General features: G+C 39.7%; 1 long non-coding RNA gene across 1 annotated transcript in view; it reads left to right on the top strand.

The window, feature by feature from the left end:
* The first annotated feature begins 2,503 nt into the window (after positions 1-2,503).
* LOC144898630 (uncharacterized) overlaps positions 2,504-13,970 on the top strand; it is a 30,681-nt gene continuing 19,214 nt past the window's right edge. The window contains exons 1-2 of the long non-coding RNA XR_013627546.1: positions 2,504-2,694; positions 6,682-6,756. This is a non-coding gene — a long non-coding RNA (uncharacterized LOC144898630). The remainder of the gene's footprint in view (positions 2,695-6,681; positions 6,757-13,970) is intronic.

The following is a 13,970-nucleotide window of genomic DNA, read 5'->3' as shown; positions in this document are numbered from 1 at the left end:
CCAACCAACCTAGGCTTATTGTTGTAGTCTCCGCATACATAAATGCTTGTTCAAAGCTTAGGCACAGGCTGCGCTCGGCTGATGCAGGAGGCAGCACTGGTGGACGGTCACACCATTCAAGACTGTTGCTATCGAATGAGCTCAGTTACACTTGAATTTCACAGTACAGAAGCACTGGGATATAATGTGCCTTTTTGTACATTTCTTTTGGAATCAAGATGATTAGTTTTATGTTACAAGGCTTTAACGGTACTGACTTTTTGGAGTGATTTAAAAAAAAACAAGTATGTGACACTCTGGTATTCTTCACTTTTTTTTCTTTTTTTTTCCTTTGGTTCCACAATGCTCCTGTTTATGAAGGCTTATTTAAATATGGTTACATAGAAATGAAGGAAGGATCATGTGTTAATTATAGCAGCACTGTATAGTACGCTAGACTTTTTCACTAAACACGCAGCTGGTTGCAACTAAAGGGAGTTATCAATCACACTTTTGTAGCACATTATTTTCACTTTTATTTTTCTGAAGTGATGTAGTATTTCCAAAAACAAAAGGTCATCAATGTACACTTTCATTGCCTTAGTCAACATCATCATCATTGAGTTTTACTTCACTGTAAAAAGATGTGTGTACATAATGTTTTGTTTTTTTCTTATCTTTTCTTTGGGTGTAGTATATGAAGAAGTGCAAAAAGTTCCGAACCTGTAAATGTATAATTTGGACCACAAATGACAACAATTTTTTGCATGTTTTTATCTTTTCATGACGGAAAATGTTGTTTCCCAAATTTATTTACAAGATGGAAAAAAATAAAAGAATCTGGGTGACAGAACATGTGTAGAAGTAAAGAGTGTTTTTGTATGAAAAAAAAAATCTATACATATATTCAAAAAGATAGAATACAATTTGAAAAGTGGTTCTAGTAATGTCAGCACAACTGTTGGATTTGTACCAAAAAGTCGGGGGGGTTGGGGGGACATGCAAGGCACTAAAATATTAAAGCTGAGCTTTAATAGTGGGAAAACATTTTGAGCTTTGTGGAAAACTTTTGTTCTGGTCTCTTTCTCTCTCACCCAAACAATCCAAATAAAATTCCAGTTTGGAGCTAAACTGTGCTGTTTATTTGGGTTTTATTTTTGTTTTTAAGTAAAACAGGCTGACCTAAATAGAAGGCAATATTTATTATTGTAGAAAATAATCTGAAATAGCCATGAGTCGAGACATTTAAACAGCAATCCTTTGTGTCCATCGTGTTGTTGGAAGTATCTCGTCCCGGTGCAACTTTGTCACTGATCCTTGAGCATTGTTAGCAAGAATCTGCAGACTGGAATCCATGCAGCCTTCAACTTTACCAAGATTTCCAGTACCCGCACTGGCCACACAGCCCCACAACCAAATGTTACTGTGGGTAGCAAGTTTTTGTCTTGGAATGCTGTATTCTTCATCCGCCATACATACCGCTTCTTGTTACGTCCAAATAACTCCCTTTTAATTTCATCAGTCCATAGCACCTTTTTCCAAAATGAAGCTAGCATACCTCAAGCGGCTCTACAGCATCCCCTTGTGCAAAGTGCACTGGTCATTGAATATGGCCACAGCATTCATGAGGTACTTTGCATGGACCATTCATGCTAAAAATGTGTGTGTGTGTCGAAAGCGTGATGAGAAGTGATTCGAGCTGGAGTGTGATTTATAATAGGAAAATTTTGTGATGGTGTGCGTAAGCACGGTTTTATAAATCAGAATATTTTTTGCCAATACCCGTACACCTTTTCAGCTTTTGGGCGTACGCACACTTTATGATTTCTACGCCATGTTTTATGAATGAGGCCCCTGTACAAGATGTATTATGCCTGATTGTTGCTGTGCTGGTCTGGAAAAAAATACTGAAGAGGATTTTATTTTTTGCAAGTATTCCAACGGAAGGGCACCGGGAAAGAAGAGCATGACATGGTGAAAACAGGAGGGTTGTCAGGTATACATGCTGGTTTTGGCTTAGTTTTTATACCGGATGTCCTTCCTGACGAGAATCAAACCCGTGGCCTTTGCTATGAAAGCAAGGAGCATGTACCATTACACCACCAAAGAGTTGTTTTTTTTTTTTTTTTTACTGCAGTATACTGCAGTTAACATAACAGTTAATGATGTTTTTTGCGTGGAAATATTCTCCAGGGTTTGTCTTACATTGGCGTCAATACTGTATTTCTGTGTAAAGGTTAAATATCCAAAGCAATTTAATTCACAGTTGTGCAGCCAGAAGCAAAACAACATGTTCTCACATTAAGGTCAACCTTCTGTAAAAATGCTGAATCCATCCACCAAGCTGAACGACAGCAGATATTTCTAGTGTAAAGAACAGTAGGTCACATTGTACTTGACCTAAAAAAAATCAAGAGCCCTCCGAAAAATAATTTTAAAAAAGTGCCTGTAAGGCATGTATCAGTGCCTCTGGGATATGTGCGGGATGTGGACCGGAATGACAAGTGTGTGTCTGTGTGTCAATGGTGGGCCAGGCACGCAGGGAGGCGGGTGGTTGCTCGACACAAGAACTTGTTCGGTACCCGGTGTGCCGTGAGGACACTCAGTCAGGGAACATCAGTCTTTTAGCCTTCACCCGTCCATCTTTCCTCCTTGGATTCAATTGAAAAAACAAATACACACATTCCATTCGGAGGCTTTTTTGAAGAGAAATAGGTGAGTGGCATCGCTACAACATTAATTAAAAAGACACAAATTCAAATAGGCTTCTTAGACACTCAACATGTTTCATTGTACCTGAATTAATATATCCATCATAGGTTTCCATGGTGAAAAAATAACTTGAAAACCTCTTAAATGAAATGATAGAAATAATGTCTCTTCTGTATTACAAAAATTGTCTGTGAGGAAATCGTGGCTTTTTTTTTTTACAGTAAATCTTACTGGACAAACAAAAAAAGGTGTCATCCAGCATTTTTTAAATATTGGTTTTCATTATCTGGAAAAAAAAATCCCATGTCTACCAATATCACGTTTTATGCTGATACTGGGACGATAATTATCGTCCATCAGTATTATCTATATCAGTGGTTCCCAAACCTTTTACAGTCACATACCCCGTACCCTCCTACTCCTGTACACTTAAAAACATAAACCTTATCATGTCAATTACCTTGATGTATTAAGTTATTTATATAAGTTATTGGTTCATTGATTTTTTTTATTGTAATTCCGGGTGAAAAAATGTGTATTTTACATGATGACATTAGGATAACGTTTGACATGAGCACTGATAAATAGCTTATTAAACTACATATATTTTATTCCACTTTATCCGTCCCTTTGAATTGAATTAATATAAGATTAATTAATTTTCTACCGGTTGCCAGGGATGCTGGAGCCTATCCCAGCTGTCTTCGGGCGAGAGGCAGGGTACACACTGGACTGGTCGCCAGCCAATCACAGGGCACATATAGACAAACAACCATTCACACTCACATTCATACCTATGGACAATTTGGAGTGCCCAATTAACCTAGCATGTTTTTGGAATGTGGAAGGAGACGGAGTATAATATAAGATTAATTAAGATTAAGATTAATTCATTAATATTACTTTTTTGTCCATTCAGGACGGCTATGGTTTAAGTCTGCATATTCATGTTTTACCAAATTGAAGGGGAAAACAGTGTCTGTTTAACATTGATGTCTGTTATAAGTAGAGTATTTTGTAACATTGTCTTATTGTTCTATGAGCAACAAGCGGTTGGTGTTGTAAATATCAAGTACTTTGGGTTCCATGAGCATGTGTGGGTGTGTTTGCTGTGATTTACAAGTGCAGTACTGACAGCAGTTTGCTCGTTTTGTTCCTGTTTTTTGAGTATTGAAGTGTCCATTGTGTGACTGGAATCTTTCCATGGTGTCCCAACTGTAAAAGAACCACTACCCCCTTCTTAATCGTATCTGAAATACAAAAATACATACAACCAACAATAAGGCCTCATTTTCAGGTGATTCTCCACTCACGGTGACAGGTTTTCACCATTGGGAACGTTCGGGGATTAATTGGAATGCCAATATAAATGATATCTTCAAGATGAAACACTCTTAATAAACAAAGTAATCATTCAAACTTAATTATTTCTTGATATGATGCACACAAAGCAAGGAACCACCTGCCACTCTGTCTCCTTCCTGCTGCAAAGAGGCGTTCAGGCGCACTTGTAATTTTGAGTGTTAGGCACTAATTGTTTTTTTCTTTTTTTCACGTACCCCCTATGGCAATTGATGTCGTCTAGTGGAAGTGTCCAAAACCAGGACATTTTCATCACTTTCTAAAAAACTAAACCCAAGACATGGTCTGGGAAAACAGTATGTTCGGCCACCCTCCGTGATAAGAGATACGAGGGGAGTATGAACATGATTTATCGGTAGTTATTTTGGGTACAAAATAATCACACATTGCTGCTTTAGCTTGTGGATCTAATCTTGATGTTCAGATTGCTTCCAAGAGGTCAACTCCCACTGACAAAGTGATCTCTTTCAATCCCTCGGCAGGTGAGGAGAAATAACTTACATCTCGGGACCGCACTCCAATTTCACAGAGTGGAATATCTCCCAAAGGCGGAAAAGCACAGGACATAAAAAGGAAGGCAGGCACATTCACATTAACATCCACCACAATGCACCGTTGGCAACACTGACAGAGCAAGAAGAAGAAGTTTATGGAATATATTATGTGGCAGATTAAAAGCAGAATGCATTTAGATGATTACGATCATTGACATTGACAGGAAAAGGACTTGTGCTGTCTTATTTGCATGATGCTGTAGGAGGGACGGGGATGAAATAATTGCTCTAAACAGGATCTTATTTGCACATTTCTATCCTTCTGACAAATGGATAAAAATAGTGAAGCATTATAAATAAATTATTGCCGCTGCTAATTAAGTGGGGAAGGGAATGACATTGGTTTCATTGCCAATTTATGCAGACGTTGATTTATAAAACACACATTTAGACAAAAAAACAACAACAATGGAGAGCTATGAGTGAGTGATGAATGTGTGATTGTGTGAATGTGTGAACACCCAAAAAAATAAAAACACCAGTGCAGTCTTGTCTTAGAGAAGCTCTTGAGCTTGCTGTTTTTTCAGTAGATCCTTAAAAGCAGCAAAGCTCTCTTGTCATATGGAGGATCTCTGATGTTCTGCAGTAAGTCCTTCAAAACAGCACAGTGTTCCTGTTGAAAGGAAAAAACATCTTTTTGATAGAAATAATGTCTTTTCTGTATTACAAAAATTGATCTGTGAGGAAATCGTGGCTCTTTTTTTTTTACAGTAAATCTTACTGGACAAACAAAAAAAAGGTGTCATCCAGCATTTTTCAAATATTGGTTTTCATTATCTGTAGAGCCTTCAAATCAGGAGATTTGCTACTAATGTTTAGAATCTAAATGTTTTAAAACAGCAGGTCCCATACAATCAAAGCTTCCACCCATGAACCAGGACTGGGCAACATTCATTTTCTACCGCTTTTTCCTCACGAGGGTCGCAGGGGTGCTGGAGCCTATCCCAGCTGTCTTTGGGTGGGTGGCGGGGTACCCCCTGGACTGGTTGCCAGCCAATCACAGGGCACATATAGACAAAAATATAGACATATAGACAAACAACCATTCACACTCACATTCATACCTATGGACAATTTACCTAGCATGTTTTTGGAATGTGGGAGGAAACCGGAGTACCCGGAGAAAACCCACGCATGCACGGGGAGAACATGCAAACTCCACACAGAGATGCCCGAGGGTGGAATTGAACCCTGGTCTACTAGCTGTGAGGTCTGCGCACTAACCACTAGACCGCCGTGCCGCCCGGGTATCTTTTTGCAAAACAAAAAACATCTTTTTGATAGAAATAATGTCTCTTCTGTATTACGAAAATTGGTCTGTGAGGAAATTGTGTCTCTTTTTCACAGTAAATCTTACTGGACAAACAAAAAAATGTCATCCAGCATTTTTCAAATATTGGTTTTCATTATCTGTAGAGCCTTCAAATCAGGAGATTTGTTACTAATGTTTAGAATCGAAATGTTTTAAAACAGCAAGTCCCATACCATCAAAGCTTCCACCCATGAACCAGGACTGGGCAACAATGATTTAAAAAAAAAATATTTAAATGTATATACATTTTGGAAATAAAAACCCATCTATGATATTGAGAAAAACTATTTTGTTATTTTGTCATTTTGGATGGAAGTTATAATTGACTATTCAAAACTTGCCACAATGGACCCAAAGACGTTGTTGCTATTCCCATTAAAGACTAATTATTGGGCGACTACCAATACAGACACATCTTACCACAATACTACTTTTTTGTTTAATACACAATACATACCTAATAATCAGCTGCTTAATCAATCACTGTCCACTATAATTTTGTGGAAGCATAACTCAAAAAGGTCGGACCCCACTGATATAGAGGATCTTTGATATTTAATGAGAGCACAAGGCATTGAAGATAAAGACATCACAAGCAAGACTTTAAACAAAAAGAAATTGATTCTAATATTTCACATAGAGAGGAAATGAAAGCCATCGGTGTGACCAGACTGACCAGGTCTAGACACAAATAAATTAAAGACGTTTTGTGTCCACCATGTGGGCTCCCTGTCATCCAGTCTTACTTATTTATTCATTCAGTGGCAGCCTGCAGGGAGCCCACTAAAGTTCCATCGATAACCCACCCAGCATCCATCTTCCTTAGGCCCACCAAAGGTCAGTAGCAGCATAATTTAATATATTTTTTTTTTATGCTATCAGATTCTAGTCTTATGTTTACCAACAGTCGTGTCGTGGCGGCCACTGGTGGCTCTGTGATACTTGTTCACACACTAATACACACACATACACCCCCACATATATTTAAACACAATGCTGAGCTCGGTTGACTGCAATGTGGTGAAAAACATGTTGAGTCGATAACAGGGACCCATGGGTGCTGGGAGAAACAACACTTGCAGGCCCTTTTCCAAAGACGACATCTCAGGAGTGCTCAGAGGTAAGTTGACAGCCACGTCCTTATGAGAACTTAGAAGCTTACCAAAATGTACCGCATGTTGATATGGCGACCAAGGCGAAACGTTAAAAGTCTGATAAGTTCTCATAAAACAAACTAATCACACAGACCTGCAAAAATGACTGAAAACGTGGTGGTATACATGCCTTTATTTGAAACTTTTCAATAATCTTGACGTAATGTTGGACACGGTATTGTAGCAAAAGGGGTAAACCACAACAACATTGTTGTGGTCTGCCATTGTTTTAGCTTTGGAAATCATTTTTATTGCGTGTTTTCCGTCAAATGGAACAATTAATACTGTTTAAGCCATGTTTCCCCGCAAGTATGGTTGGTAATTGTAATGGTAATGGTAATAGTAATGGTGGTATTTCATTTGAACATGCATCAGATTATAATTGAATGCATCACATAATCAGTTCACATTTCCACATGTCCAAAAGGAGTAGGAAGAAGCAAAGCTTATTAAATCCTACCCCTCCATCTGGTACTTTTACAATCAGGAACTGTTACATTTGTTCACTTCCTGCTTTCCATAATACAGTTTAAGGTTTTTTTGTTTTTGAATAATGTACCTCGTACCAAAGTACAAGGTGATATGAGCATCCAATGACATAATGTGTACCATAGTAAGTGTCAATATAGTGATATATATAGCACATCATGACTGGTTCAAGACTCTTCATCCTTGTATTTAGCAAACATCAACTGCTTGTATTGTTTCTTGAATTGGCTCATCGTTGTGCATTGTTTGAGGTCCTTACTCAATCCATTCCATAGTTTGATTCCACATACTGAAATGCTATGGCTTTTTAACGTAGTCCTAGCATATAAGTGTTTCAAATTTGGTTCTTCCCTGAGATTATATTTCTCCTCTCTTGTAGAGAAGTATTGGATGACATTTTTAGCTAATTGGTTATTTTTAGCTTGTTTGAAGATTGTATGAAGATTTTAGTTTGAAGATTGACTATATCAGGCTGCATGGTGGGCGTGTGGTTAGCGCGCAGACCTCACAGCTAGGAGACCGGGGTTCAATTCCACCCTCGGCCATCTCTGTGTGGAGTTTACATTCCAAAAACATAGGTATGAATGTGAGTGTGAATGGTTGTTTGTCTATATGTGCCCTGTGATTGGCCGGTGACCAGTCCAGGGTGTACCCCGCCTCTCGCCCGAAGACAGCTGGGATAGACTCCAGCAACCCCAGTTGACCCTTGTGAGGATAAGCGGTAGAAAATGAATGAATGAATGGATTAACTATATCAGCAAGTTTAAGTATTTGTGATTTTAGAAATAAGGAGTTAGTATGTTCTCTGTAGGCGGCATTATGAATTATCCTTACTGACCTTTTTTGCAGTACATTTAGCGAGTGAAGATTGCTTTTATAGTTATTACCCCATATTTCCACACAATAAGTAAGATATGGTAGAGCAATAAAGAGTGTGGAGTGATTTCTGATTGAGAACAAATTTTGCTTTGTTCAATATTGAAATATTTCTGGCCACCTTATGTTGTATATTTGTAATATGAGGTTTCCAGCTCATATTTTTGTCTATAATGATCCCCAGTTAAGTTTGAAATGGTACAGTTGCGATTATATAGACTCTGATTTCCTGACCTGTGTGAGTGTGTACTGAAACATGGTGCATTTACTTGACACCAGCATGCTCGGAGGAGGTGGGTGTATTATAAAATGAATGCAATCTCTCCTCCAGCCAGTTAGTAATCATTACCACCACCTTGCACAATAGAAGTAAAACGGACAACACAAAATAAGGCCCTGCGTCAGGAATGCTAGTATTAAAAATCAGTCCACACACACACACACGTGTGGACTTCAGAACGGAAAGGGAGGGAAAATGAGAGGGCGTTGGTTCACACCTCGGGGACAGCGATGCTCTCTTTGTATGATGCACGTGGGCTGAGTGGGAGATTTTCAGCGCCTCTATGAACATTCAATGTCACTTTGGGCTAAGCCGGGCATTTTTTTTTCATCTGGTTGTTGCTCCCTCTTGCATGAATTGTTCATGTGGACCCACCAAGGACATGTAATCAAAGAAAACTTTTTCTTTATCTTATACAAACATATTTACTTTATAGCCCTTCAGTGAAAGAGACAAGGGGTCATATTGTTACAGTATTATGTATTCCTATAATATTCCACGACCTGCAACTATATGAGAAACCACACACAAATGTCATCTGATACGAGGCAGCAAGAACCTTGTGACCGATGGTCACATTTTGCTGAAGCTGTAAGAGGAAGGAAGTACAGGAAAGAGCAACGTGGATGTACAAGGACAGCTGGTTGTTGTCTGACTCAGAGGTGTCATCAATGGCGACAGAGGGGGGTCGGCGAGAGGGCGACTTATCCCCAGAGGAAAGAGAAGTACCATCTCCTGAAGATTGAGCTCGACAATGTGCACATAGTACAACCAAACGCTGATGCCTTTGCATGTAACAGTGATGATGGAGGCGATTTGGAGTAAAAATAAAGCAAAAACAATGTCCCTGAGAAAGAGTCCTTAGGGACACCAATCCTGCTCATGGAATCCCTTTACGGCTGCTCGTAGTGGATCTGCTATGAGGTGAATCAGGGGCAGGTATGTAAAAGTATAACGATGGCTGTTACGGTTTGGATGCGGTCGCATGGCGGGTGGACCCAAATGCAAGGAGAGACAGCAGTAGTATGCAGCTAAAAATACTACTAAAAGTACTGGACTATGTACGATACTATGACTAGTAATGAACTGGTTGCTCTTGGCACGTACTTGGGTGCCTCAAGCTGGGTGAGGGTGGTTGGATGTGGGGTTTTCATTCTTGTAGACAAGGAATAATATATGTTTTGTTGGGATGAGGTTGGAATCTGGGTGGTTAGGGGGGTGGGACTAGATAAGTCTTGACTTCTTCCCATTCCCTTTCGAACATGTGTACGTTTATATATACATAGATATTTTTATTTGTGTTGATTTATGTTTGGTTTGTTGTGCTTTGGATGATGTTCGAAATAAAGAAAGGAAAAAAAAAATGGTTTCATTACTAAAACATCCCAGTATCAATAATACAAAATCAAATGCTGAAGTCTACAAAAGTCCAAAAACACACAAAAAAATGAACGGGATGGACTAACAACATGACATGATGACAAAAGACTGGGGACTAAATACTGTACATGAAGACTGCTTAGACAACAGGTCAAGGGCAAGAGAGATGTGTACTAATGAGGGTACCAGATGTAGACCATGTCACAATGAGCGCATACCAAATACCACCAGTGTGAAGCAAGTCACGAACATGTAGATGTTAGTTGTAAAGGACATTTGTTCGGTGCCCCTCTTAGTTGTACTGAAAATACTTTGGAAGACATGCAACCATACATGGAATACGGAATAATTTTTTAATAATCATAAAACAAAACATCAGTGACTTATGGATGGCAATTAATTGTCCTGCCCGTGCCCCTGCAAGGTGTTTTGCTTTATGACGGTCATGTTTTTCCAGCCAATCTTGCCCAAATTTTACTCATATGTGTTTGTGAGTCCCCAGAAGTTGTGCACCACTTATTTTTGCTTTCTGGTATCATCTTTTATGTTAACGAGTCGGTTTTGACCCATGTATTATCAGCTATAAAATACAGTAAAAACAATAAGTAATTTGCTTCTCATTTCTTGGTTACCTTCTTAGGCTTCCTCATCCATGAAATTTTTGGGTTTAATACTTTTGGTGTGGGCATGTAGGCCTTTTTTTGGTCAATATACCCCTTCATTTCAATTTCCAAAAATGGTAAAATGAACCTCAAAAGAGGGCTACACGGCGGCACGGAGGTCTAGTGGTTAGCGCGCAGACCTCACAGCTAGGAGACCCGGGTTCAATCTCACCCTCTCTGTGTGGAGTTTGCATGTTCTCCCCGTGCATGCGTGGGTTTTCTCCGGGTACTCCGGTTTCCTCCCACATTCCAAAAACATGCTAGGTTAATTGGTGACTCCAAATTGTGAATGAATGTGAGTGTGAATGGTTGTTTGTCTATATGTGCCCTGTGATTGGCTGGCGACCAGTCCAGGGTGTACCCCGCCTCTCAACCAAAGACAGCTGGGATAGGCTCCAGCACCCCTGCAACCCTTGTGAGGATAAGCGGTAGAAAAGGAATTAATGAATGAAACTCAAAAGGATCATATTAATAAATTAAAGGTTCTTTTGTTATCACTGAGGGCTATAGAACATATCTCTTAAATCGATTAGTTTTATTTATTTTCTCATTTTAGTATTAATCACTAAAGAAACATCTATGGTGTTCGGGTCAATTTTGATCCATATATATTCAAGTTACAGTAGGTGTTTTGTAGAGCATATTGAGCTGGCTGAGAAATGTCACTCACTCTGGCTTTTTTTGTTATTAAACTTTGCGACTTAGCATTATGTGGTGTGTTTGCCAGAAAAATAATAACACAGGCAGCACAGTTGCCTTATACAAATGAATATGTACCAACATGGAAAAGTAGGCCACCCCATGGGGTGTATTAAAGATCCACACAAATGGATTCATTTACTGTCTTTATGCGAGTCCAGACTTGACCGGCAGTGAGCAGATTCCAGTTGAATTAAGATTGACAGTAGATTTTTTTTTTTGGTCCATGCTATTCAATAGAAGTGCAGTGCATCAGATCCCTGGAGAAGCTTTAGATTTATTCATGCCTTTCTACACTTGAAATCCCATCACCCTCTTGTCTTTAAGGGTTTAGGTCCCTCGGCCACATTCAGACAATAACTGGATAATTTCTTCCAATGAGAACAAATAATGGTGTCGTGGTCTCAGGCGGTCTATTGAGCGACTTCACGATCAGTGGCCAATAAATGTGCTTAAGGCGAGCCTCTGTGAGATCAATGTGCTTCTCGTACTACAATGGGATTGTTATTGTGTAGGCCACGTTGAGGAGAAAGGAGGCCACAGAGTAGACCAGTCTTTCCTGTCTGCTGACTCCATTGTAGGCAGTCATGTCTGAAGATAGCCGAGGGCTACATCAGAAAACACCAACTGTGACTGACATGCACTCGACAAATGTGATGCCATTCCAATTCTGCATTGCAGCTCCGTTCAATTCTGGATAATGGATCTCAAAATCATTAGTCAGCTCCGATGTATTCACCACCCATCCGCTGTAAGTAGTGATAAACAGCGATTATAAGCTCCCTCAATCCCTTTTACTCACGAGTGACGGAATTCCTGCATTATAATAAATTGCTTAACTGGTTTTTCATGCTAATATGAAATGGGGCCCCGGGTAACTCTCAAGGTGTAAAACAGATTTAGATTGCAGTTGAATGACATTGAATGAGGTTTTCACCCCATGCTGACTCATCTATTTTCCCACACCCAAATGGCTTCTTCTGATTCGACCGCTCGTTCTTAATTTACATGAGGAGCAGAGATGATGCTCGCTCTCTGTGGTTGGAAACATTTGCAGGCGGCTTGCAGTCGGAGCACAGATTTTTACTCAAGGGAGTATTCAGAGGTGTCACAGTGGACATGATTGCTAACCTGAATTCCTCGGCTCATTTGCATTTCTCTGTTGGGTTGAAAAGATGTAAAAAAAAGGATTCCTGTTTATTGCAGCAGAGGATGAAATCTACTTGGATCATTATAAAGCTAAATGACTTTTTAGGATGACTTACTGTTTTATCACATCCATAACAACACCCTTAATAACTCCTACACTTTATGGATTCCGAGAGAAAAAAAAAATACTGTGACTGTTTTTACAGGTCCAAACTGTTCTTGGAATGGTTCTTGGTCTTGAGTTTTCTGTTTGCCCTTTCAAGTATTTATAGAACACTGAGTCCTACTTTAAAAGCATCAATGCCTTGGATTATGGGTAAACAAATACACAGCTATGCTAGATGCTGCAGCTGAAGTTACTATGTATGTCGATGGTCCTCCATATAAAAAATATTTTGAAATATGTAACCATATTTGTATAATATGAATTCTGTCAATACAAAATATGGTTCTCGCAAACATCATGGGTTATATAGTATCACAGTATGGGACAATAATCAGTCAGTATGTTTATATGTGCAAAAAGAAAAAATATTAAACTTACTATATTAATGATTGCATGACTTGGGGGCGGCACGGTGGTCGAGTGGTTAGCGCGCAGACCTCACAGCTAGGAGGCCTCGGCCAGTTTGCATGTTCTCCCCGTGCATGTGTGGGTTTTCTCCGGGTACTCCGGTTTCCTCCCACATTCCAAAAACATGCTAGGTTAATTGGCGACTCCAAATTGTCCATAGGTATGAATGTGAGTGTGAATGGTTGTTTGTCTATATGTGCCCTGTGATTGGCTGGCCACCAGTCCAGGGTGTACCCCGCCTCTCGCCCGAAGACAGCTGGGATAGGCTCCAGCACCCCCGCGACCCTAGTGTGGAAAAAGCGGTAGAAAATGAATGAATGCATGACAACAGTGTATGCTGTTAGTGGCTATCAACTCATTTAATCCCAGACATTTTTCAAAAGCCGTCACTCTCAGTAACGGCCAGTTTTTATGATTTTTAAAAAGGCACACAGGCAAAGGGTTTGTTCCCCACTTAAATTCCCTCAAAAAAGCGTCAAAGTGACAAGATCTCCATTGCTGCTGTTGTCTTTTTAAGAACACAAGATAATGAGAAGCACATAAATGCCTCATTTTATGAACAAGGACAATTGTATGCCTGCCAAAGAGGACTCATTATCCTTCCAGCTTTAAAGCCAATCGCACAGAACTCCCTGAAACTCTCAACTCCGTTTTTCTACCATTTTGCTGAACATGAATTTGGTGCAGGCTGGTTAGCATGCAGGCCACACAGCTAGGACACCCGAGTTTGATTCCACCCTCGGCCATCTCTGTGTGGAGTTTGCATGTTCTCCCCGTGCATGCGTGGG

The sequence above is a fragment of the Doryrhamphus excisus genome, linkage group LG6, assembly GCF_037039965.1.
Source record: "Doryrhamphus excisus strain RoL-2023G ecotype Guam linkage group LG6, RoL_Dexc_Guam_v1.1, whole genome shotgun sequence".
NCBI classification, from domain to species: Eukaryota; Metazoa; Chordata; class Actinopteri; order Syngnathiformes; family Syngnathidae; genus Doryrhamphus; species Doryrhamphus excisus.
Note: the sequence above shows the minus strand (reverse complement) of the source record. Positions and strands in the feature narration are given on the sequence as shown.